This window comes from Pseudonaja textilis, chromosome 7 (assembly GCF_049901715.1).
Source record: "Pseudonaja textilis isolate UNSWEBS1 chromosome 7, rPseTex1.2, whole genome shotgun sequence".
Classification (NCBI taxonomy): domain Eukaryota; kingdom Metazoa; phylum Chordata; class Lepidosauria; order Squamata; family Elapidae; genus Pseudonaja; species Pseudonaja textilis.
The window spans coordinates 2,491,657-2,519,133 of NC_141996.1; the positions used below are offsets into that span (position 1 = coordinate 2,491,657).

General features: G+C 46.7%; 1 protein-coding gene across 1 annotated transcript in view; it reads left to right on the forward strand.

The window, feature by feature from the left end:
* The first annotated feature begins 6,705 nt into the window (after positions 1-6,705).
* FAM168A (family with sequence similarity 168 member A) overlaps positions 6,706-27,477 on the forward strand; it is a 60,154-nt gene continuing 39,382 nt past the window's right edge. The window contains exon 1 of the mRNA XM_087937842.1: positions 6,706-6,947. The gene's annotated coding sequence lies outside the window, so the exon portion shown is untranslated. The remainder of the gene's footprint in view (positions 6,948-27,477) is intronic.

The following is a 27,477-nucleotide window of genomic DNA, read 5'->3' on the forward strand; positions in this document are numbered from 1 at the left end:
TTTCAGTCTAGCCAAAGGCTCAAGTCTTTGTACATTGGTAGCTAGGCTTGCGAAGAATTCAACTTTTCAATTTCAACTATTTCTATTTTTGAGATACTCCAGTGTTGATTGGGATTTAGCTGCCAAAGATGTTTTAGGGCCAACTTTGCAAGGTGCCCGTAGATTAGTGTGGTGCACGCTTTGGAACTTAGGAAAAAAAAAGACCTTGAAGCACACGGGAACCCAAACACACCTGTCTTCAGCTCTTTGGAGCAGCCAGGCCTTGGCTAGGATCTTTCCAATAAAAGTCATCGCCTCTTGTCTTGACTGCTGCAAAGTTCCCTACATGGGGCTGCCCTTGAAAATGATCCAGAATTTTGAATTGGCTCAGAAAGCAGGGGTTTTGTGTAAGTCTAGATTTGCACACGGGTCCCCACTTTTGTGGGAGCTGCATCGGCTGCCGATTTGCTTCCAGATCCAATTCCAGGTGCTGGTTGCCACCTTCAAAGCCCTCCATGGCCTAGGGCCAGGTGATCTGAAGGACCACCTTCTCCTGGTCACATCTACCTGACATGCCAGAGAGGGGAGGCGGGGGATGTTATGGCTCCTCTCTCTTAAGGAGGTCCATCAGTCGGGCCCAGAAGAAGGAAGGATCTCTGTGATGGCTCTCTTTCTATTATTTGAGGGATCATCTTCTACTGGTCACCTGACCCACCAGACCAGGGAAGCAGGGGATATTAGGGCTCTCCTCTCTTAAGGAGGTCCATCTGGTGGGGTCCAGAAGAAGGGCCTCCTCTGTGGTGACTCCGTCCCCATCATCCTTGCAGAGGCAAGATTGGCTCCCTGTTAAGGTATTGAGATTTAAGAGCTGACCATTAACCACAAGGCTGATGCAATGAGGATGAATCAGCACTGGTATTGCCTTTTTAAGACTAAGTATGGGCCCACAAAAGTCTTTACCTCTTTAAGAGGTGTCTATATAAAGGCAGCCATTAGAGGGCAGGTTCTCTCTCTCTCGTGTCCTGTCTCCATTGCAGAGTTCTCTGTGCAGAGTTAAGAAGATTGTTTGTTAGGTATTTGGCTACCATGTATATTTCTGTAACGGTTGTTAAGTGAACCCCGATTTCCACATTAACGTTGCTTGTCAGACGGTCACCAAAGGGGATCATGTGATTCCAGGACACCGCGACTGTCATGAATACATGCCAGTTGTCAAGTGCCTTAATTTTGATGATGCTGAAACGGTCGTAATTTTGCAAAATGGGTCATAAGTCACTTTTTTCAGTGCTGTTGTAACTTCAAAGAGTCACTAAATGAACTGTCATAATGTGAGGACCCGGGGCGTGGCACAAAGGCGACACAGCCAGAGAATAAGTATGAGTCCCTTTATTAGCTCCAACTTTGCCCCCAATGTCCCAGTTCTTCTCCGGTCTGGAGAAAAACTCACCCATGAACCTGCAACAGACTTTGGCTATAGATCCTTCAGTCCAAACGTTGCAAACAGAAAACGTCAAATTATAAATCCAACAAGGCAAGACAAGGTAATAAATCTGGCAGAACAAGACAAGGAGTTCCAGAAGTGAAGTAACGCGGCAGTAATTCAACCCGGGTTGGGAGGAAGCCAGGAACACAGATAAGCAAAGTCAACACAAGATAAACTCATGTTTGTTCCCAGAAGATGCCGCACTCAGCTTGCATCTCTTTTAAACTCCCTTCTCAGCTGTGGCTAATGAAGGGAATCAGGGCCCTTTCCTCCCTTGTAAGCCACACAACCCACGTTGCTCCCTTCTCTGTTCCTCCTTGGGTTGCCCTAGGATGAAGAAGGGGTGGGCCTGGGTCTTCCTCAACTCCCTCTCCCTTGTTCTACCTCTCCCCTGGTCTGCCCTGCCAGACTTTGCCCTTCCCCAGTTTCTTCCACAGCCAACGGAGCCATACTCCTCCTCCCTGTCAGCAGTTCGTCTTCGTCCTCGGATTCATACTTGGATGACTGGGGCAAGTTGAAGACTACCTGGTATTCTTCTTTTCATTTTTGTGTTCTTATAACTCTTGAAAAAATAGGTTATTTCTATACATTGGTTATGTATATGGGATTTTTGGCATTCCGTTATTTAGATAAGAATATTGGAAAGAAAGGGAAAAAAGTAGATATACTATCGACGTAAGCTACAAATTTAGGGTATCGGCGTTAGGAGCATTAAAGATTATTTGGCTTTTTCAAATCGGTGGTGGCTCGCTGGGCCAATTTTGAACCCATTTTCTGAGGCTGATTGAGAAGTTGGCCCAGGAATTAAGCTCCAAAAAGAAGAATGCTATGCATAATTGATTACCTCATGTGCTTTCACCTTTTTTTATATACTAAGATTTGTGCACTGTTTATAAATTCCTACATCACTGTGTGCAGTTTTAGAGCCCACAGGGAGAATTAAAATGACTCTGCAGGAAAATAAACTAAGGGCAAAATTGCAGCCAAGTCAAATTCCCTTCTTGAAAAATAAATATATGCAATATTCCTGCCAATGAGGTAGAAATAATTTATTATCTTTTCTTGGGTTGTTAATATCCCGCTCTGATAGCCTGATAGCCTGAGGATTTCTTAGTGGTCTCCCATCCATACACAGATCACTCTCCACTTACGACTACAATGGAGCCCAACGTTTCCATTGTAATGGCAGTGAGACAGTTGTTAAGTGAGTTTGTACCCCATTTTATGACCTTCCTTGCCACAGCTGTTAAGGCAAGGGTCTTCCAACTTGGCAATGTTTAAGACTGGTGGACTTCAAGTCCCAGGATTCCTGAGCTACCATGACTGGAGGGGGAATTCTGGGAGTTGAAGACCACAAAGTCTTAAATCGGTCAAGTTTGAAGACCCCCTGGTCTAAGTGCGGTTGAGACGTGAGTAAGACAGTTGTGAAGTGAATCTGGCTCCCCTGTGGTCAGAAGGTCGCCAAATAGGATCACGTGACCCCACTGCCACCGTCCTATCTGCGAGTCATGTGATCAAGCCTGCGAATTATAATCACGTGTCCAACGGAGATGCTGCAATGGTTGGAAGTGTGAAAAGTCACTTTTGTGAGAAAGTGTGAAAAGTCACTCTGTAAGACTGAGGTGGGATTGATGGAACCGTGTTTTACTCAAGCCATGGAACAGAAGTTGCCTTCAGAAGCTCTCTGGAAGCTTTCAAGAGGAGACTGGACTGGCATCTGTCTGAAATAGGTGTAGGGTCTCCTGCTTGGGCGGAGGGTTGGACTAGATGACCTCCAAGATAATTTTCCATCTCTGTTGTTCTGTTAGGAGGAGGAGGAGGGCTCTCTTGCTTGGATTGGGTTGGACTAGATGACCTCCAAAGTCTTTTCCAACTCTATTATTCTGTTAGGAGAAAGAGGAGGAAGAGAAGGAGGAAAGGTCTCCTGCTTGGGTAAGAAGTTGGACTAAATGACCTCCAAGATCCCTTTGGGCTCCGTTATTCTGTGAGGAGGAGGGGGAGGAGGAGATGGATGGGGAGAAGGAGGAGGAAGGGTCTTCTGCTTAGGCAGGGAGTTGGACTAAATGACCTCCAAGGTCCCTTCCATCTGTTCTTCTGTTAGGAGGAGGAGGAGGAGGAAGTGTCTCCTGTTTTTTCACTTTTTTTCAGCTTGCATCTCTTTTAAACTCTCATTCCCAGCTGCAGCTAATGAAGGGAATCAGGGCCCTTTCCTCCCCCATAAGCCAGGCAACCCACGTTGCTCCCTTCTCCCTTCCTCCCTGTGTGCTCTAGGATGAAGAGGGGGTGGGCCTGGGTCTTCCTCCGAATTCCCTCTCCCTTGTTCTACCTCCCCCTGCTCTGCCCAGCCAGACTTTGCCCCTCCCCAGTTTTCTCCACAGCCAACGGAGCCACACTCCCACTCCCTGTGTCGGTGGTTCGTCGTCTTCCAGGGGCATGACAGTGCCCTGGTAACTTTTCAGTCACTAAACAATTGGTTGTATTCTTAACAACTGCAGCGATTCATTTAGCAACAGTGTCCAAAGGGGCTGTTAAAACGGGGCAAAACTCACCTAACAGCTGCCTTGCTTAGCAATGGAAATTTTAAACTTAACTGTGGTCGTTAAGTGGAGGACTACCTGTATGGTAGACCAGCAAAAGCGTTCATGCATTTTGCTTTTGGAAAGAAATGATGCGCATAAATTGGTCTTTCCCTTGTTGATAAACAAATCTCACCTAAAATAAAACAGCCGGGCATTTGTCGATTTTAATATCCCTGATTCCTTAATTAAACCTGCAATTCTTCCGCGAAAGGCACGATCCTCAAAAGGTTTCCCGAACTTCCTAACCCTTTGCCAGCTAGATACATCGCCAAGCAGATCCAAAAGTTTGTTATTACTGAGTCGCCTCATTAGATCCTCCCTGAGTCCGAAAAGCAGACCTGTTGCGTTCAAGTCTTTCAAAAAGGTCCTCCACCTTTCGCAACTCAAACAGAACCCGGCTTGGATCCGAGATACAAAATAACAGAGCGGGAAGGGGCCTCCGAGGTCATCTAGTCCAACCCCCGCTGCCCAAGCTGAAGACCGTATTCCATTTCCGGACAAAGGCTTGTCCAATCACTTCTTTAAAAAAACCTCCAATGTACAACACCCACAACTTCTGGGAGGCGAGTCCGAGGACCGTCACCCTGGTTTCTCTGGATTTTGCAAACTGGCGGATAAAAATGGCTGCATTTTCACGGCTAAAACACGGGACGTCACGCTTCCTTTTGCCCTTGTGTTTAAAAGCCACGTACGCGCACGGTTCGCTCCCAGTTTTCTAGGTTCGCAAGACACACTCAAAAGCCCAATAAAGGAGAATATTTTTCAGCTCAGGGTTGAAATGAGGGGTCTTTGGGGTTTTCCGAGCTTGGTTGTTTTCATTACCCAACTGTAGGGTTTCCTGTCTGAGCAGCGGGTTGGACTAGAAGACCTCCAAGGTCCCTTCCAACTCTGTGATTCTATTAACTAAGAAACAGCATCAGTGCTAGAAAGGAGGGGGGGTTTGCAGAAGGGAGGAGGAGCACGAGGAGGATTGTGGGAATCCTTGGTGCTCTCTGAGCTGGGTTGTTTTCTTGCAGACGTCTCATGACCCAACTAGGTAATATCATCCGTGCTGCAAGGGATGGAGTTTGTTGAAGTTAACGGAGGAGGGGGGGGAGGAAGAACACGACTGTGAGCTCTTTGGTGCTCTCGTTGCAGACGTTTCCTGACCCAAACTCGCTAACATCATCAGTGTTACTGATGATCGTGCAGCACTGATGATGTTACCTAGCTTGGTTAATGAGACGTCTGCAAGAAAGCAACCCCCAAGGACCCTCCCATACACACGCACACTTAAGAGCCGGATGGATGCACCAGGCTTAGGTTAAAATGCGGGTCGCTGACTTTTAAGAACCGCGTGCGTCGTGAGAAGCCGGCCCCGGAGTCTCCGCTTGGGAAGCGACCCGTTTGCTTCCCCTTCCATCTCAAAGCGGTAAAAGGCTTCGGCCAAGCCAGCGAGGAGGCTCCCGACTACACCTCCCAGCAGGCTTTGCTCTCCCGGCGGGCGGAGAGCGAAGGCGGAGCTCGCCTCCCTTTCCTTGGAGCGGGCCGCGGGGGACGATGGGAGCTGTAGTTCAAAGGAAACGCCGCTGGAAAAGCGCCTTTCGGGGAATCGATCTACAGCTCTCGGGGGGGAAAAAACGCTCTTAGGCCGTGGCAGCCTTTTTTTCCTTTTTTTTTTTTGGCAGGGCGTTGAACACGTGCATGCAAAGGGCCCTTTCAGACGTACGCAAAAGCGGCCAGTGCTAATTCTCTCTGCAATAGCTTTGCGTACGTGTGAAAGGGCCCTTTGCGCGCACACACACGTGTATCGGGGGCGCAAGCCCTACAAGGTCCCTTCCCACGCTGTTATTCTGTGAGGAGGATGGGGGAAGAGTAGGGTTTCCTACTTGGGGAGTTGGTCCCCATCTGGAAGGGACCTTGAAGGTCATCTAGTCCAACACCTCCCAAGCAGGAAGAGGAGGAAGTGTCTCCTGCCTGGGCGGGGGGTTGGACTAAATGACCTCCAAAGACCCCACTCTGTTATTCTGTGAGGAGGAGTGGGGAGGAAGGTACTCCTGCCTGGGCGGGGTGTGTGTGTTGGACTAGATGACCTCCAAGGACCCTACTCTGTTATTCTGTGAGGAGGAGGGGGGGAAGGTACTCCTGCCGGGGGTGGGTGGGGGTTGGACTAGATGACCTCTAAGGACCCTTCCCACTCTGCTATTCCGTTATAGTCACCCCAATTTCCCGAATTCCCACGTTACAGCGAAATTTCACAGTCTCTTTGGCTAATTCCGCACAACGCGGGCTAAAACGGAGCCGCCTACTTGGGAGAGTGGGACCGCATTCACACGTGTCGGGGAACCCGGTTACCTAAAAGCCCACTTTCGGGGCTCCTCCCCGCCCCCCGAACACAGTGTCACACACCCCTGAGCCGGCTGCATGCCCACAACACGGGAACCCTCCAACCCGCGGGGAGCGTCAGAGGATCGCCCGAACAAACCGCCGCCCCGCGACCCAGGATTAACTTTGCGCACTACGACCCCCGGCATGCCCCGCGCGGGCTTCCTGCCCACCGAACCTCTCATCGGAAGCGAAAGAGCCGATCGGCCGCTGTGCTGCCTACCGCTCCCGGCATGCCTCGCGGCCGCACCGCGCTCGCCCCTTTCCGCCGCCGCGCGGGCTGCCGGGAGTCGTAGTTCTCCGCAGCGGCTGTAACGGTTCGCCCAGCGGCGGGCAGGAGCAGCTGCTGGCGGTGCCCGTCTTCCCCTCCAGTCGGGCGGCGGCGCTTCTCCCCTTCGCACCGCCGCCGCTGCTGCTTCCCGCTCGGGCCCCTCTGCGGCCTGCTTGCTCGCCCTCGCCGCCGCCGCCGCTCCCGGGAAGGGGAGGCTGGAGCCGAGGACCGGGCGGCCGGACGGAGACCGAGACGGCGCCCAGCCCCGCAGGTGGAGGGGGAGACTCCGCGGAGGGTGGGTGGGTGGGAGCTGGCGGGGGTGGGGATAAGGTTTTCTTGCAACCCCCCGTTTTTCATTGCACGGGTCCCAAATTTGGCGAGGAAACACGCGGGTCAGCGCCTGCTCGTGTGAACGGGGTGGGGTGAGGGAAACAGCCGACCGGGGTTGTTCTTGGGCTGACCCGCAAAAAGACCCTTTCCTTCCCTCTTGGGCTGTGCTTGACCTTGAGGGGGCGCCCCCTTATGACCTGCCTTTGGGGAGGGGGTGTTTTGTGCAATGCACGGGAATCTTGGGTGGGAAAGTGGGGGTTTGGGGGGGGGAGTTAACAACCACACGTCGGAAGGCTTTGCAAGCCGATGCCCATGCAAAGCTGTCTCGATTACCCCCACCCCCGTGCAAAAAAAAACCCCCCAAACCCTTTTTTTTTTTTTGCAGCCAGCAGGGGACGGGCTGGCGTCGGGAAAGCTGTATCACACACGCGCGCGCACACGCACACATACACACTCGCATGCACGTGCGCGATGCAACTGCCCGAGAGCTGCGCGAAACACATCCGTGTACACGCATGCACAAGCCGCGCTGCAACTGCCCAGGTGGTGCACCAGATACATATGTATGCACGCGTGCACGTGCCACGCTGCAACTCCCTGAGGTGTGCATGAGAAACACGTAGGTACATGCATGCTGCCGAGATGTGCGCGAGACCCTCGCGTGCGTGATCACACACACACACACCCCCCTGTACGTTAAGGCTAAGCTCTACCTGTGATGCAAGAGGTTGTGGCATGGATGCATGTGGGTATGCGTCGCCCCTTTTGGAAACCGCCAGCCTTTTTCCGGGTGTGTGTGTGTGAGAGAGAGAGAGGGAGGAAGCAGCATTTGGGGAGGGCGGGGGCTCTGGTGGGCAGGAAAGAGGTTGTGTGAAGTGAGCTTGCCTGGAGCCATTTTGCAAAAAAAACAACAACCCAAAAACAGTGACATGCACAGCCTGGGTTTCCTTTGGAAGGAATCCTTGGTTCTGGGCCCCCCGCTGTGATTCTGGGCATGGAAGCTGGTATGGGGGGGAGGGGGGCACAGAAAGAAACCTTGATTTGCCCAGCATTGAAAAGACCTTGTTACTAATCTCAGGTCTTATGCGTGGCTGCTAAAAATCAGACCAGCCAAGGTGTTGAACAAAAAAGATGCCCACAACAGCACCGTGACAAGCTTAAACCTACAGCAACCTTGTTCAAAGAGGTGTGTGTGTGTGTGTGTGTGTGTGCGCACGTGCGTCCAATTCAGAGCTTTTATTATGGTAGATCAGAAGGTTTGCAAGAGGGGGACAGTGGCAGAAATATATTATGGGAGGGATAAAAAGAGGTATTTAAGAAGAGACTGGACAGCCGTTTTGTCCAGAATGGTGGTCGATCTCCTACTTGAGCAAGGGAGGAGGAGGATGGACTAGAAGACCTCTGAGGTCACTTCCAACTCTGTTCATTCTGTTAAAATGATATTCAGCCAGCTTGATTTATGGAGGGAAACAACACGCTTGAATCCAGAATAGGGAAAGGGAGCTCGGAAGTTACGCACAAATAGGTGTATAGTTTGGGTTCAGAGGCGGTGGGGCCTGTGGGTATTACACACCCGTCATGGTGGGAGGGGTGGATAGAGGGACCCCCATATAGCAAGAGTTGGGGTGGAACGAGAGGGTGGGTGCAAACTTGCCCTGATCAGGAGGCTGTGAGTTCAGTTCTAGGTAGACCCTAATATTTGGTATAGACCCTCCTTGCTCAAGCATGGGGTTGGGCTAGATGTCCTCCAAGGTCCGTTCCAACCCTGTTCTTCTATGATCCACAGTTGCTGCCACTTTATTGTGTCTTAGGACCAGGAGGGTGAAATTTATCCACTCCCCCCCACCCAAAAAAACCCCCCTGCCCTGTGGAATTTGCAATAGCCAAAATACACCGCAGCAGCCGTCCTTCTGGTGAGAATTGGCATATCAAACGATTAGCTTTAAAGGGACGCTTTGGTTTTGCTGCACAGCGTGATAAGTAAGCCAACTTGGACGGCGTATGGCTGGCAGAAAAGGTGGTTAGACCAGCTGTATCTGATTATACCGGTCCAGTATCTGATTATATTATTATTATTATTATTATTATTATTATTATTATTATTATTATTATTATTATTATTATTATTATTTTCATATCAACGATGCTGCACTTCCATGGTTAGCGGCGTTCTTAAGTGTAGACACCGGCTTCTGAATACATCTCTTTAAACATTCATACTTTATGGCAGTTTGTTATTCCCACCCACCACCCACCTCCAATCTAAATGGGACACTGATATCTATTGCCAGTCTGTGTGTGATATGCCCTACGTGGAATAAATCAATATTTTGGACGCAAAACGCAGGATGTGGTCTGAAAACGCTTTTCATCATGGTGCATTTTGAATCGGGGCAAGCAGAAATGGTTTTGTGGGGGGGTTTTTTGCGGGGAGGGGGGGCTGTGCAGTTTTTTTAGGATGGGCTGTGGATCGCTGTAACGGGGGGGGGAGAGTGGGGGCTTCCTCCCATTTGCTGGAATGCAAAATTTTTTAATGTTTTTTAAAAATTGAGGATGCCATCCCTGTAGGCGGTCACGGTTGGGAGAGCAGATCTAACCTGAGCCCGATAAAATATTCGGTGACGTTAAATTTTTCGGTCACGAGGAGCAACAGAGGTCGGTGCAGGAAAAAAAACAAAACAGCCCATTCCTGCAAAAAAAAAAAGAGAAAAAAAAGCCACCCTCCTTTAATACGGGACTGCTTTGTTTATTAGGATTGCAATAATCAGGGTAATTAAGCTGATCGTTATTGCTTGGATTAATAATGCCCGAGTCAATCTGGTGTTGCATTCATTCATTCTGAGTACGCAGAAGAATTGGGAAATGCACAATTCATTGGCAAAAGGTGTGTGTGCGTGTGTGTCCCCCGTTTTTCTTTTCTTCTTTCTAGTAGCCCGTTCGCTCTGCCCTCCCTGTCTTTGGGCGATAAGCCTTCGGGTTCCAGCTCATATATCCTGTGGATTGAATTTCACCCAGAAGGAATTTGGTCCAAGCGTCAAACGAGAGGGGGAAAAAAAATAAGAAGGTTGTGTGGTTTGTTGTTGTCGTTTTTTAAAAAAAAATTTCCCTTTCTTCTTTTTTCCTTTCGCTTCCCTCCGGACAAAGGCAGGTTCCCTCCTATGCCTTAAGCAAAATAGGGTCTTAAGAAGTGGGTGCTGCCTGTATCCACCCCCCCTTTTTGCCCACCCACCCGCAGGGAAATTCTGATGGAGGCAAAACGAAGGCATTTTCCCGGCGGCTTTGAGGAGGGAGAGCTGCTTGCTGGTTACAATTGCCCCACCACCACCACCACGGGGTCTGGTAGGGATGGGGAAGCCAGCTGCTGATTAAAAGAGGGTCTGGATAGAAGCGGAGACCGGGGTGGGCGGGTGGGAGGTGTCCCCCAGCTCGGTTGCCTTCTGCTGCCGCGGCGAAAGTTCTTCGTTTCATTAAGGTTTGTTTTTAATGAAGGTTTTGGCGGGGTTCGTGTTGTGAGCTGGCCGGAGCTGCCGTGAAGGGACATGGGGGGCAAATAAATCGGAGAGATGGGCGGACGGATGGATGGTAGATAGATACAGATACGGATGGATGGATGAATAATAGATATGGATGGATGGGATGGAATGGATGGATTGATGGATAGATAGATACAGATATGGATGGATGGGTAGATGGATGGACGGATGAATGAATAGATAATATATATGGATGGATGGATATATAGATACAGATACGGATGGATGGATGGTAAATACAGATACTGATGGATGGATGGATGAATAGATAATAGAGATGGATGGATGGGATGGATGGATGGATGGTAGATATGGATATAGATATGGATATAGATATCTATATCTATCTATCTATCTATCTATCTATCTATCTATCTATCTATCTATCTATCTATATGGATATAGATATATATAGATATGGATAGATAGATACAGATACGGATGGATGGGTAGATGGATGGATGGATGAATAGATAATAGAGATGGATGGATGGGATGGATCAATGGATGGTAGATATAGAAATGGATTGATGGATAGATAGATACAGATACTGATGGATGGATGAATAGATAATAGATATGGATGGATGGTAGTTATAGATACGGATTGATGGATAGATAGACACAGATACTGTGGATGGGTAGATGGATGTATGGATGGTAGATAGATACAGATACTGATAGATGGAGGAATAGATAGATATGGATGGATGATAGATCTATATAGGTATGCATTGATGGATAGATAGGTAGAGATACGGATGGATGGGTGGTAGATATATACTGATGGATGGATGAATAGGTAAATAGATATGGATGGATGGTTGGTAGATAGATATAGATTGATGGATAGATATAGATACGGATGGGTGGATGGATGGTAGATATAGATACAGATGGATGGATTGTAGATATATACTGATGGATGGATGAATAGATAAATAGATATAGATACAGATGGATGGATTGTAGGTCTACACTGATGGATGGATGAATAGATAAATAGATATATATATATATGGATGGATGGATGAATAGATAAATAGATATGGATGGATGGATGGATGGATGGTAGATATAGATATGGATTGAAGGATAAATAGATACAGATACAGATGGATGGATGGTGGATAGATATATACTGATGGATGAATGAATAGGTAAATAGATATAGATATAGATGGATAGATGGATTGAAGGAAGATAGATATAGATACTGATGAATAGATAGATGGATGAATGAATAGATAAATAGATATAGATACAGATTGATGGTTGGATAGATAGACAGATACACGTACTGATGGATGGATGGTCACCAGAGTGGGAATCACGTGAACCTGGAACACCCTGACCGTCATAAATAGGAGTCCATTGTCCAGTGCCTGAATGTTGAACCATGTGACCCACTGGGATGCTGCTGCAATGGTCCTAAGGGTAAAAAACGGACAGAAGTCCCTGTCGTAATTGTGAACGGTCCCTAAACAAGCTGTTGTAGGTCAAGGACTACCTGCAATGACAGCTCACCCAGGGCAGTGGGGGTTTTTTTGTTCCAAATCTGGCAGCTTGCAGATGCTTGTGCCAGGATTCCAGTGATCGCCCTAATTCAATCATGATTCTTGAGCCAAACTTCAAAAAACTTCCGAGGATTCATTAGAGTCTACATCCTGGCTCTGCCCTGTATGAAGCCCACTCTGGCCCACGTCATTCACAGTCCCCTGTGACCCTGTTTCCTCCCCTCCCTTCTGGGTGTGTCATAAATCAGATTCCCCAATTAAGCATCTTCACGGGCTGGGTGTCATCAATCACGTTCTCCAATTACGTTCTCCAATTAAAGATATTCCCGGGCAAAAGCTCTGGTAGTTTAGTTACAGTCTTTCGAAGAGAAAGAGTTGGAATGTACTTCCGCTTCCAAACTGCTGCACTGCTCTTCCATATTTCCTTCCTCCCACCCACCCTCCTTTTTTATGGCAACTACTAAAACAGGCAGAGGAATGTTTTATGAGTTGGCTGCCTGGACTTCAACTCCCAGAATTCCCCAGCCATCCATGCTCCCTCTCGCTTCATTAAACCGTTTTTTTTTTAAAGAGAGAGAATTCCACTTTGTAGGTTCTAATAAAAGTTAATTATTTCAGCTCCAGGGGAAGATGTCCCCAAGGGCACCGGGCTTTGGCTCGGCGAATTCCTCTCCCGCCTGATTAGTGTCCCATTTGGGGGCATCACCGAATTGAGCCCCAAATAATGGCCCTAAAATGAGGACGTCGAGAGAACGTCCGTCTCCCAACACAAATTAGATTGATGCCTTTTTATCTTAATTGGGAGAGTGTCGTGTGTAAATGCATGGAATAAAAGACGGAATTGTCTTGGGATATTAGCCTCTAAATCAGGCCCCAGGAATGGCTTCATTTAAGATTGGGAGAAGGACGCTATTAGATTAGAATCAGGATAGAGCCGGAAGGGACCGTGGAGGTCTTCTAGTCTAGCCCCCTGCTCAAGCAGGAGGCCTTATACTATTGTAGACAAAATGGCCGTACAGTCTCTTATTGAAAACCTCCTGTGATAGAGCACCCACGACTTCTGGTGGCAAGCAGTTCCACTGGTTAATTGTCCTCACTGTTCCCGGTTGCTTCTCTCCTTGATGAGTTTCCATCCGTTGCTTCTTCTCCTGCCTCTTCAGGGACTTTGGAGACTAGCTTGACCCCCTCTTCTTTGGGGCAGCCCCTCCAATACCCCCCAAGTCCTTCGTTTCTCCAGATTGACCAAACCCAAGTCCTCTAACCGTTCTTGATATGTTCTCTAGGCCTTTTAATCAGGCCCAAGGTGTGTCGTGTCCAGGGTTGGCTTTCCCTCAGTTGGCAAGTAGGTGTTGCAAGGTGCATCCAGGTAGGTGAGGACCGCTTATAATGTTGCAGGATCCAATCTGACTCGGTCACTGGGTCCCAAGGTTTATTCTTCCAAGCTTGTGAGCTCGTGCCGGAGGCCATTCTTAGGGATTCTCTCTGTCCGTAATGTGCGCCCCCGGACTATTCTACACGTTGTGTTTCTTAATGATGTTTTCAGTGGTTAACTTTGGAGTACAAGGGGGAACCGTCTTCTGAAGTCACCTAGGACTCGACTAGAACGCCCCATCTCCTGGTGATTGGCCCAAGGTCACCCAGCTGGCTTTCATGCCTAAGGCAGGACTAGAATTCACCATCTCCTGGTAATGACCCAAGTCACCCAGCTGACTTTCACCAAGGCAGAATTCACATCTCCTGGTGATTGGCCCAAAGTCACCCAGCTGACTTTCCAGCCTAAAATGGGACTAGAATTCACCGTCTCCTGGTAATTGACCCAAAGTCACCCAGCTGACTTTCGTGCCTAAGGCAGGACTAGAATTCACCGTCTCCTGGTGATTGACCCAAAGTCACCCAGCTGACTTTCATGCCTAAGGCAGGACTAGAAATCAACATCTCCTAGATTGGTTTTAAATCACCCTAGCTTTTTTAATGGGGTAGACAATCACTGTCTCCTGGTGATTGGATGAACCAGCTTTCATGCCTAAAGTGGGACTAGAACTCACCAACTCCTGGCGATTGGCCCAAATGTACCCAGCCATCTTTTATGCATAAGGTGGGACTAGAACTCGCCATCTCCTGGTGATTGGCCCAAACTCACCCAGCTGGCTTTCATGCCTAAGGCAGAACTAGAACTCATTGTCTCCTAGTGATGGCCCAAAGTCACGCATCCAAAGGTGGAACTAGAACTCCTACCCTCCTGGTTTCTTGGCCTGGTGCCTTAACCACTATACCAACCTGGCAAATCATAGTTAAACATTTTCTCCCCAGCTCAGTACCCCCAAAATGTAGTTCTTTTTCAAGTGTAGAAGTCTTGAATTTTTAAACTGGGCTTGGGAACAGATAAGGTAGCTGGTCCGTTTCCCTTTAAACGCAGAAATTTCTCTGCAATAAAAATCCAGGCAACGAAAGAATAAAATGGCGCCCTCCCCATTGCAAATACGACGTTAGGGAGGCAGGTTTTGCCCTTGGAGGGGATATATTTTCTCCCCTTTTTTTCCTCAAATATGTTGGGGGTTCTCCCCCTCCTCCTGCACATCACAAAAGGAGTCATAAAATGGAGGCCTGAGCCTCAATTTCCCAGCAATTCTAGTCAACAATGGCAACCTGTCAGCTGCGGCAGACAGGACAATAAAGGCAATAATGTCCTTTTTAATCTTCCGAGGGCCGCTGAAATGGGTGGTTTGCTTTGAACGGCGGTGCGATCCACAGGGCTCATGAATGCCTCTGATTTTATTCTCCTGGAATAAACGGCGTGTGTTTTTAACTCGGAGGTTGTGGTAAATTTCTGGAGGATGCCGTGACCCCTGGAGTCTTTGATTTCCTAGATGGGATGCAGGTGGTTCCCATTAGGGCTGGCTAAATCACCTTTTCCACCCAGGCCGTGCGCTTTGGCCGGGACCTGCCAGGTGCTCACGAGGTATACACCTGCCTCATCAGGATTAGGTCTGTGATTAAAAACCCCTCGCAGGTTATGATGACATCTTTGTTGCCATCGGTCTTGGGGAGCTTGTTCCAAGGCCGTCGGCGGCAAAAGCCACATTGGATCATGGCTGGCGTCGCCCTCAGCCTGGCATCGTCGAATGGAATGGCCGTCACCCATTGTACTTGTAGATCGGAATTGGACTGTGGGGTCCTTGGTGTTCTCTGAGCTGGGTGGTTTTCTTGCAGACGTTTCATGACCCAGCTAGGGAACATCGTCAGTGCTAGAAGGAAGTGGGGGGTATGTGGAGAAGGAGGAGGAGGAAGGAGGAGGAAAATGACTGTGGGGTTCTTGATGGTCTCTGAGCCGGGTTGTTTTCCTGCAGACGTTTCATGACCCAGCTAGGGAACATCATCAGTGCTAGAAGGGAAGGTGGCTTGCAAAGAGGAGGAGGACTGTGGGGTCCTTGGTGCTCTCTGAGCTGCGTTTTCTTGCAGACGTTTCATTACCCAACTAGGTGACATCATCAGTCCTAGGAGGGGCAGTGGTTTATGGACTAGAAGAGGAAGAGGAGAATAAGAACAACTGTGGATTCTGTGGTGCTCTCTGGAGTTGGTGGTTTTCTTGGAGAGGTTTGATTGACCAACTCGGGAGCATCATCGATGCTAGAAGAGAGTGGAGTTGGTGGTGAAGGACGAAGGGAAGAGGAAGAGGAGGACAAGGATGAGGAAGATGACAATGACTGTGGGTTCCTTGGTGCTCTCCGAGTTCTCTGGTTTTGCAGTTGTTTCATTACCCAACCAGGTAACATCATCAGTGCTAGAAGGGAGTGGGGTTTGTTGGCTCTTAATATACAATCTCTTTCCCCATCAATGTTGGTGAGAGTGTTCTTAGTGCTACCTTGATTAAGTTGTTTATTGTTGGATTGTTTGTCTGAATTAGTAGTTCCTTGGTTGGGGTATATTATTTATTACTTGGTGTTAATCTTGGGTTTATATTGGTTGCTGGCGAAGAGGTCTTTTGGTCCTTTCGTTTATCTCTTTTGAATGGTATGTAAACGCTGTTTATCTCTATGTGCCTGTTGTCTTATTTGGTGGGAGTTTTTTGTTTCGTTTTTTGCTTTTTAGCACATTATTGAGACGTGTAGGGCTGGGAAAAAGATTGTTTACTAGACGTTGAATTATTTAGAGTATGTCTACGATAAAACAAAATAAGCTTGAATTTGGAAGCGTTTCTCATGAATATGAAATTTGAAGGTTGGTAGCGCAAGGCGGCCACAGCAGGTTGTGATGGAAATATTAACACAGGGAAATAAATTGAGTGGGATTATAGCAGCAGAATGATTTGCAGACAAATCGGAGGGTTAGAAATGTACTGACAACCACAATTGACCCCCCCATTTATTAAGTGAGACATTTTATTTACGACCTTTTCTTGCCATCGTTATTAAGTGAGTCACTGCAGGTGTTAAGTCAGTCAGACGACTGTTAAGTGAATCCAGCATTTCCCCTCGACTTTGCTCGTTGGAAGGGGATCATCTGACCCCGGGACATCGCTACGGTCATAAGTATGAGTCAGTTGCCAAGCACCTGAATTGTGATCATGGAGATCCCACAAAGGTCGCGAGTGCAGAAAAAACGGTCCTAGGTCAAATTTTTCAGTGCCGTTCAACATAACCTCAAACAGCCACTAAACGAACTGTTGTAAATGACCATGTGTCCACGAGGATTCCGTAATGGTCATAAGTGTGAAAAATGATCCTATCGTCATGTCGTGACTTTGATCACTAAATGAACTGTTGTAAGTCGAGGACTGTCTGTACGCTTGTATGAGCCTCGGTGGCGCGGTGGTCAGAGTGCGGTACTGCAGGCTGCTTCTGCTTGACTGTCGGCTGCCTGCAATTTGGCAGTTCAAATCTCACCGGGCTCAAGGTTGACTCAGGCTTCCGTCCTTCCGCGGTCGGTAAAATGAGGATCCCAAAATTGTTGGGGCGGCAAGAGGCTGTAAACCGCTCGGAGAGGGCTGTAAAAGCACTGTGAAGCAGTATGTAAGTCTAAGTGCTATTATTATATAAAGTATATTAGGGGTCTAATCTCTACATTCTCACCTTTGTAGCATCTGATTTTAATGAGCTGCTTTCCAGAGCTCCGATCTTACACTTCTCATTATTTTTTTGCCCCTTGCTGATATTTTTATCTGTGTTCCTAGCAGGAACAGATAGACTTGACTGTTTATTTCTAGAAAAAAAACATATTAACAGTGGATGGGCTGAATTATCCTTTGGGTTTTTCTTGGCCTTGTCACATCCGCGTGTATCCGCTCTGTTTACTTCTCCCCCCGTTTGGAGCAAAATCTGAATTATATCCAGAAGGTGAAGGTAACTAGAAATCATTCGTTTCTCAGGTCAAGGACGCCCCAATTAAGAGCAGCTTGAATCTTTTTTCTTGCAGATTGGAAAGGTGAACTTTACGATTGGTGTAAAGGTTAAAACCAGACCAATTGATTGAGATATGCACTTATGTATGTATGTAATGTATGTATGTACATTATGTATGTATGTATGTATGTATGTATGTATGTATATGGTATTCAGCTTTGTTCAGGTATTTTCCCACATCATAATAGTTGTGCTTTTAAAGTTGTAGCAACATTTCGGCAGAATCTCATCTTCTACCAAGCTCATATAGAGTCCATCTCTCTGGGTCCAGAGAAGTATGGAACATTGCGGAGACCTATTTGTAGTCTCAATTCTTCCCTTTTCTGAGTATTTATGAGTAATTTAATAATAGAGAGCTGTGTTTCTCAGACTTTAAGTTAGGTGGACTTCAACTCGCATCATTGCTCAGCCAGCTTCTGGCTGGGGAATTCTGGGAGTTGAAGTCCGCCCACCTTCAAGGTTGAGAAACATGGGCTTATACAACTTTTTGTCCAATAAAGGAGAATATTTGTAGCTCAGGTCTGAAATGCGGGGTCCTTGTTGCTCTCTGAGCTTGGCTGTTTTCTTGCGGATGTTTCGTGACCCAACTAGGTAACATCATCAGTGCTAGTAGGGAGGGAGGTTTGCTCTCAATTTATATTCTAGTGCAGGGGTCTTCAAACTTGACAGCTTTAAGACTTGTGGACTTCAACTCCCAGAATTCCCCCTCCAGTCATGTGAGCTCAGGAATTCTGGGAGTTGAAGTTTGAAGACTCTTTGTCTAGTGGCTTGCCCTGTCAGTGTTGATGAGAATGGTCTTGAGAGCTTCTTTGGTTGGGCTGACTCTTAGCTTGTTTGGCAGTTCCTTGATTGGGATAATGTTTACTTCTTGATTGTTGGTGTGATGTTAAATCTTGATGTTCATCTCTGCCTCTCTGATTGCTGGCGGGGAGCTATTTTGGTCTTTTTTTTTTGGCTTGTTGATTATCTTTTTGAGTGGTATGTAAATATCGTTTACCTCTGTGTGCCTGTCGATGGCTGATTGGTCCGAGTGGCCAGATTTCCAGGAATTCTCTTAGCATTTCTGGACTTGGCTTGGTCTTCTTGGATGGTCACCATCTCCCAGTTGAAACAATGGTGAGGTCTGTCCATGGTCTGATGTTAACCTCGGAGTTAAATCTACGCTCATCCATGTGTTTGGTTGCTGGCGGGGAGGTAATTTGGTCTTTTTGGCTTGTCCATTGTCTCTTTCGAGCGGTATGTAAATATTGTTTATCTCTATGTGCCTGTCGATGGCTGATTGGTCCGAGTGCCAGATTTCCAGGAATTCTCTTAGCATTTCTGGACTTGGCTTGGTCTTCTTGGATGGTCACCATCTCCCAGTTTAAACAATCTATCTATCGGTGGTCCCTGGTTAATCTTGGAATTAATCAATGCTCATTTAGGTGCTGATGGTTGGTGTTTTGGTCTTTCTGTTCCCTTTTAAATGTGTTGATTGTCTCTTTTGCACAGTGCGTCCCTCCTGAAAATTCAGTGTAATGAGACACATTATTCAAGGCCTTGAAATATTTATTATCAACTATAGATTAAAAATATTTGGCTTTTTACTTCTACACAGCACAGAGACAAGCGTGCTGGCTTGTGAAAAGCAGCAGGTCTGCTTGTGGGAATCAGGGAAGATCTATTTAAGCAAATCAATAATAAACTTGGATCTGCTTGGCGATGTATCTAGCTGGCAAAGGGTTAGGAAGGTCGGGAAACCTTTTGAGGATCGTGCCTTCCATGGAAGAATTGCAGGTTTAATTAAGGAATCAGGGATATTAAAATCGACAAATGCCCAGCTGTTTTATTTTAGGTGAGATTTGTTTATCAACAAGGGAAAGACCAATTTATGTGCATCATTTCTTTCCAAAATCAAAATGCAAGAATGCTTTTGCTGGTCTACCATACAGGTAGTCCTCCACTTACGACCACAGTTAAGTTTAAAATTTCCATTGCTAAGCAAGGCAGTTAGGTGAGTTTTGCCCCATTTTAACAACCTCTTTTGGCACTGTTGTTAAATAAATCACTGCAGTTGTTAAGAATACAACCAATTGTTTAGTGACTGAAAAGTTACCAGGGCACTGTCATGCCCCTGGAAGAAGACAAACAACCAACACAGGGAGTGGGAGTGTGGCTCCGTGGGCTGTGGAGAAAACTGGGGAAGGGCAAAGTCTGGCTGGGCAGAGCAGGGGGAGGTAGAACAAGGGAGAGGGAGTTCATAGGAAGATCCAGGCCCACCCCCTCTTCATCCTAGAGCACACAGGGAGGAAGGGAGCAACATGGGTTGCGTGGCTTACGGGGGAGGAAAGGGCCCTGATTCCCTTCATTAGCTGCAGCTGGGAATTAGAGTTTGAAAGAGATGTAAGCTGAGTGCGGTGTCTGCTGGGAACAAATGTGAGTTTATCTTGTGTTGACTGTGGTTATCTGTGTTCCTGGCATCCTCCCAACTGTGCTGAATTATCACCGTGCCTTCCCATCTCCTGCCCTGCCGGACTAATGACCTCATCTTGCCTTGATTGATTATAGTTACAGTTTTTGTTGACCACGTTTTGGACTGGATTCTCTGCAGCCCAAGGCTGATCCTGGGAGAGTTTTCCTCCAGCCCAGAAGGTAACCAGGACATTGGGGACAAAGTTGGAGCTAAGAAACGGATTCCTACTGATTATCTGACTGGGTTGCCTTTGTGCCACACCCCTTTGGGTCATCACAAGAATGGAAAAAAGTGACTTATGACCAGTTTTCAAACTTATGGCCATTGCCACGTCCCTTTGAATCAAAATTCAGACGTTTGGCAACTGCCTCATATTTATGACGGTTGCTGTGTCCCAGGTTCACGTGATTCCTTTTTGTGACCTTCCTACAAGGGAAGTCAGTGGGGGCAGTCTGTTCCGCTTAATGGCGTAATTACTAGTTTGCAATCGTTAGATGGCCTAGAGTTGACATTCGTATTTATTTGAACTGGATCTTTTAAACATTTATATTTTACTGTTTTTTTTAATCTAGGGAAATGTTATATATGTATGTATGTATGTATGTATGTATATGTATATGTATATATATGTATGGTATTCAGCTTTGTTCGAGTATTTTCCCCGTCATTATAGTTGTGCTTTTAAAGTTGTAGCAACATTTGGCAGAATCTCATCTGCCATCATCAGGCTTCTGTATTGTGTTCGTCTGTGAGTGAGTTGCAGATGAACACAGCACAGGAGCCTGATAATGGCAGATGAGATTCTGCCGAAATGTTGCTACAACTTTAAAAGCACAACTATAATGACGTGGGAAAATACCCGAACAAAGCCGAATACCATACATGTAAGTACCCGCGAAAACTTGAAAAAACATATCTTTATCTTTATCTTTATCGCTAGTCTATGAATGATATGCCGTACAACCAGCCAACCAACCAATCAATCAATTTGTTTGCAATACTTGTGAGAATAGAGAATATAAGGCACTGAATATTTACAATACGGTTTTTCTCGCTAAGAGGAAGGAAAGAGCTGGAGGATGGGAGTAGGGGTTGCTTGAGATTTATTAAAATGTCAGCAAGTCAAGATAATTCAATGGTCTGTCTGCAGGGTAAACCCGCAATAAATTGACTTCATGTGCAGGAAAAAAAAAAACAAACCCTGCCGTCTGAGGGTTGTTGAAAACCTTGCCTCGTGCTTCAAAATGCCCTTTTCTTAAGATGGAAGAAATGCTACGTAGCCACAGGGATGAAATGAGTAAATATTCCTCCCCCTCCAATGGATGTATGTAGGCCTAAGTATATTACCCACGTTGCATGGCTATATTACTTTTCCTCTGGTTCCACCACCTTCTGTATTGCTTTCATTATCATTATCCTTTGTTATTACGATTATATCACTTCGTTGGTTGTATGTACCCTGAGAGCTTCTGCACCGGAGGCAAATTCCGTGTGTGTCCAATGACACTTGGCCAATAAAGAATTTTGTTCTGTTCTGTAATCTAGTCTATTCCCTATTTTATATTCTACAGTCTACAGTCTATATTGTATATTCAGTTCTGTAAACTATTCCCTGTTCCTTATTCTCTATTCTACATTCTACAGTCTAATTCTACGTTCTACCTGTTCCGTAATCTATCCCCTATTCCTTATTCCCTGTTCTCTTCTGTTCTGTTCTGTTCTGTAATCTATTCTATTCCCTACTCTGTTCCTTATTCCCTATTCTATATTCTACATTCTGTAATCTCTGCTATTCCCTATTCCAGTGGTGGCTAACCTTTTTGGGCTCCTGTGCCAAAAATTGTGCTTACATGCCAGCACCCAGAAGGCAATGCGCATGCACGCCCCCTGCACATGCACGTGCAATCCCCCCCGCTGCTTCCCCCTTACCTGCACTGGGCCTCCCAGCCGATTTTCGGCTTCTTTTAGGCCTTTTTTTTTGGCCTTCCGGAGGCTTGAGGAAGGCTTCTGCAAGTCTTGCAGGCCGAAAAACGGGCCCGTTTGGTCACTTCTGGTATTTCTGGAAATACCGGAAGTGATGAAACGGGCCTGTTTTTCGGCCTGCAAAGGCTTTCCTGAAGCCTCTGGGAGGCCAAAAAAAGGCCTCAAACAGGCCGAAAATCAGCTGTGAGGCACGCGCATGCGCAGTGAGGTAAATTTGCCCGCGGCTCACGTGCCAGCACCTATGGCATGCGTGCCATAAATTCGCCATCACGGCCCTATTCTATATTCTAACGTTCTGTAATCTATGCTATTCCCTATTTATTCCCTCTTCCACATTCTTTTTTTGTAATCTATTCTATTCCCTATTCTGTTCTGTATTCCCTATTCTACATTCTACATCTTACATTCTGTAATCTATGCTATTCCCTATTCTACATTCTTTTCTGTAATCTATTTTATTCCCTGTTCTGTTTTGTATTTCCTATTCTACATTCTACATTCTTTTCTGTAATTATTATATTCCCCATCTATATTCTATGTTCTATATTCTGTGCTGTAATCTATGCTAATTCCCTATTCTATATTCATCTACAGTCTGCAGTCTACAGTCTGTATTCCCTTCTGTAACCTATATGGGTTGAAACTCTGCGATCCCTTCGCTCTCAATTTTGCAATTCACATGGTGGGATGCGATAGCTACTCTGCCTTTAAGAGCTTGGAATCATTTTCACCCTGTTAATGAGGCCAGCATTCTCGGTTGGTTGCCTTCCTCCCCAAGTTTACTCGCTGTGCGAGTGTGGTGTTTTGCTTTTTGCTTTTTTTTTCTTTTTTAACACTGCTGGAAATCAGATCTGTAAGTTGTTAGCCCTGCTCGGAATTGTCGCCCCTCTGTGCTGTACATCTACAAAAACCCGCTGCGTAGGACATAAAATAAGTTGGCATTTCCAGCTTGCGCGTCGCTTGTGTTCCTCTCGGGAGGGCGGTTAGGCTGCTATCCTTTTTTTCTCGCAAGGAATTAAAAAAAAAAAAGGGAGTTCTCGCCTCACGATCAGGAAGCTGTGGGTTCAATCCTAGGTAGAGGCTAATATTTGGAATAGACCCTCCTGCTCGAGCAGGGGGTTGGGCTAGATGACCTCCAGGGTCCCTTCCAATTCTTGTTATTCTGTGTCTAGGACTAGAATGGATTGCTTGGATCTAAAAGGGTCCCTTCAGTCAGGGTTCTCCAACCTTGGCAACTTTTAAGACTTTTAAGTCAAAGCTGGCTAAGGAATTCTGGGAGTTGAAACCCCCTCAAGTCTTAAAAGTTGCCAAGGTTGGAGACCCCTGCCCTTAAATATACGCTTTTATTTTTTTTTCATCCTCTCCCGGTTACGGATTCAGCCAGACAGCTTCTGTGGGAAAAGTACACACCTCGCAGCCCTGCCAAGGACCCAAGGCTGCATTTTTAAGCAAAAGATTTAATTAAAAAATACAAAACGGGGGTTTTTCTTCGCCTCACTCCCCCCCGAAAAAATACACTGGTAAAAATAGCATTATCCAAATTCAGGCTAGGACTAGGTCATTATATACCGCAAACATTATTCCGGTAAGCCTTGTTTGCCAGGCCCGGCTACATTGCTGCGTTGTGGGTTGTCGTCTTAAAACGCAGTTTCTCCCTAAAAAGCAACCCCCTCGCTTCGAATTGGGGCTTGTACACAGTGCAGGATACGCGCACCGGGTGGCCTGTCCTCGAAGCTAATAGCCTCTGGTATGTAGGCAAACCTCCTCTTAATTTTGGAAGGGTAAAAAAAAAAAAATGTTTCCTTCCCAAATAACCAACAGGAAAAACGACTTTGTGGGTGAGAATAGATTTGGCGTCTTATTTACACACAGTTGCCTTAGCATCGCGCCAGCTTAAGTCGCGTGTATTTTGTGTTCGGCGATGAAATCTTTGCGTCTCCGTTATGCTAGCCGTTGTTTCGTATAAGCCCCGTTACTACGGAGTGCGGGAAATGGCAAAGTCTGTGGAGATTCTCCGTCATCCAGGTCGTGGTTTTATTTTTCTTCCAAGGGTCAACTGGACTTTCTGGTTTTTTTTCTTTTGAAGATGTTTTGCTTCTCATCCCAGAAGCTTCTTCGGCTCTGACTGGACGGTGGGGAAGGGAAGGATTGATACTCCTTGCAGACAGCTGGTCATTTGCATCCTTTCAGAGGGCTGTTGAGGCCACTTGGAGGTTTACCTGCGTCCTCTCAGGGTCACCTGCGTGGTGCAAATGGGTGTGGAGCCTTCTTGGAATTGCTGAAACCTCCTGCAGAAAGCACAGCTCCACAATACATTCCTTTCGGCAGTTCCACGAAGGCTCCAAACACCCCCAAATCCTCCTCTTCCTCTTCCACAAACTCCTCTCCCTTCTAGCACTGATGATGTTCCCTAGTTGTGTCATGAAACGTCTGCAAGAAAACAGCCAAGTTCAGAAATCACCAAGGATCCATCCATCCCTTCCTCCTCCTCCTCCTCCTCCTCCTCCTCCTCCTCCTCCTCCTCCTCCTCCTCCTCCTCCTCCTCCTCCTCCTCCTCTCCATACACTCTACTCCCTTCCAGCACTAATGATGTTCCTTCGTTTGGATCATGAAACTTCTGTAAGAAAATAATCCATGTCGGAACTTCAAGGACGCCACATTTCAACCCTGGGCTGAAGGAAGGAAGGAAAGAAAAGGAAATGAGGGAGGGAGAGAGCAGGGAAGAGGAAGGGAGGGAGGGAAGGAAGGAAGGGAAAAGAAAGAAGTAGGGAGAGAAAGAAGGGAAAGGAAGGAAGGAAAGAAAGAAGGGAAGGAGGGAGGGAGGAAAGGAAGAAAAAAGGGAAGTAAGGGAGAAAGAAGGGAGGGAGGGGAAGGAGGGAAGGGAAAAAAAGCAAAAGAGGAAGGAGGAAGAAAGAAGTGAAGTAGGGAGGGAGAAGGGAGGGAAGGAAGGAAAAAGAAATGAGGGAGGGAATGAGAAAGAAGGGAAGGGAGAGAGGGAAGGAAAGGGAGGGAGGGGGAGGAAGGAAGGAAAAAGAAGTGAAGTAGGGAGGGAGAAAGAAGGAGGGAAGGAAGGAAAAGAAATGAGGGAGGGAATGAGAAAGAAGGGATGGGGAATAGAGGGAGGGAAGGAAAGGAGGGAGGGAGGAAAAAGAAGGGAAGGAAGAAAGAAGAAGTGAAGTAAGGATAGGGAAGGGAAGGGGGAAGGAAATAGAAAGGAGGGAAGGGGAAAGAAGGGAGGGGAGGAAGGAAAGAAAAAGAAAAGGTAAGGAGGGAAGGAAGAAAGAAAGAGGGGAGGTAAAGGAGAAAGGAGGGAGGATGGAAGGAAAGACAGAAGGAAGGAAGCCGCAGTCTCCTTCCCTTTAAGGAGCCATTTTTGTGGGGGGAAAGGAGTGTGTGTGCGTGAGGGATCCGTCTAGAAAATGCCGGCCCCTTCCCTGCTCCATTGTTTCCTCCCAATGCCCGGGCACCCGGCTGTATGACCCAGCCTTTGTGAGGATACAAAGGCCCAAAAGGCCCTGCCCTCCGGCTCAGCGGGCCGAAGGGCTTTGGCTGAGCTCCTCTCTTTGCTCTCCAGGCCCAAACCAGGCCTCCCGCCTCCCTTTGTGACTCCCGTCCGTTTCGGACAGAAAGAGAGGCATGAAAAGAAATCCGGAAGGGGATCCAGGGCCAAATTCTGCATAAATTGCCCCTCCTGACCCCTCAAATTGGGTGCACAATAAATATATTCTTCCCTGGAAAGAGATACAGGGAGTCCTCTACTTAGGACCACAACAGAGCCCAACATGTCCGCTCCCAAACGAGACGAAGCCGTGAAGCGAATATGGCTCCCGTCTTGCGGCCGTTCTTGCCACAGTTTCGTGAAGCGAATTGGGAGTCTCTTCGACACCCGTGCGGCTGACTTCACCCCCTGCCCACGATTCACTTCAACCCGCTGTGGCGAGAAAGGCCATAACATCGGAGCAACCTTCTCTCCACGACCGCCTCTGCTTAGGAACGGACATTTTGGGTCATATCTCGAGGACTGCTTGCATTTAAAAATGGCCATTTAATCAAGCTTTGGAGCTTTTTCACCCCCCAAGTGTGTCAGCATTATTCTTTGTAATGCCACACTGGTCGTGCGAGCGGAAGTTGTAGAAGCGACTGCAAATTATTGTGGTTAAATCCCATTTTCAGACCCGCCTTATGAATGTTGTGGGTCAAAGAACAAGGGCTACCATTTAGTCAGGAGGCAAAGGAATAGGAATAGGAATATACAGAATAGAATAGAAATAGAATATAGAATAGAATATAGAATAGAATAGAATAGAATAGAATATAGAATAGAATAGAATAGAATATGGAATAGAATATAGAATAGAATATAGATTAGAATAGAATATAGAATAGGATATAGAATAGAGTATAGGATAGAATAAAAAAGAATATAGAATAGAATAGAATAGAATATAGAATACAACATAGATTAGAATAGAATAGAATATAGAATAGAATATAGATTAGAATGTAGAATAGGATATATAATAATATAATATAAAAGAATATAATATATTAGAATATGATATAATATAATATAATTAATAGAATAGAATAGAATAATATAGAATAGAATAGAATAGAATAGAATAGAATAGAATAGAATATGGAAGGGAGTAGAATAAAATAGAGAATAGAAAATAGAATAGAATAATGGAATGAAGAGTAGAATAGCACTCCTTTTTTCCTACAGCCTTGTGAAACCGTCCTCAGCCCCACGGCCATCCGTCACCTTCCAAGAACTCCCCCGTAATTCACTTTATGAATCATTGCTTTTTGCTCTTCCCCTCAAGCACCCGGAGGATCTTAAGTGCTTGTAATTGACAGCCATTCCAGGCCCTCTGCCGAGCGAGGTTCGGCTGTTGACAAGACAGCGCAGCGGCTGGGGTGGATGCGCTGATGTTGCCTCCTCTCCCTTCCGATTCCCGATGCGTTGGAGGCCTCCCGGAGCATTGCTTGTTTTCCAAAGGGGTGCTAATTAAGAGGCATCTGAATTGGGGGAGGACGTGGGGTCCTCGAGGAACGGAGCAGGGTAGGCGATACCCTTGGGACGGGATCCAGTGATGGGATTCAACCGGTGTAACAACCGCTTTGGCGAGCGCGCAATTTGCGGGTGTGCGCAGCGTTCGAAAACCGCCCCTTTTTCAACGCTAAAACTTCACCACCTGCTGCTGCAGCCCCGGCTGATACGGGGCGATCAGCTAGGCTGCAAAACACGGAAATATAGAAAAGCCTAGAGGTGGCTCAGCTTTCAAGAATCCTTCTTCTGCTTGTCTTTAAACGGGGCGGGGGAATTAATTGGGCTTTGTGAGGTGGGGGAAGAGTGCTGGAGGCTTGTGATGACCCAGGGTGGGATACAGAATAAACACAGTCATGAAAACAGGTGAAGCTCCTTTTATTCCTTCAAAGCTCCAAATATCCCCGACGGAAGACAAAAAACTCCCCCACAAACAGTTAACAAAAAGGAGGAAATGCCATTTAAACTAAAAATGCCTATAAATTATAAAGAGTAAAGACAACACAAACCACACTGAAGCAGTTAAGGGAACCAGGC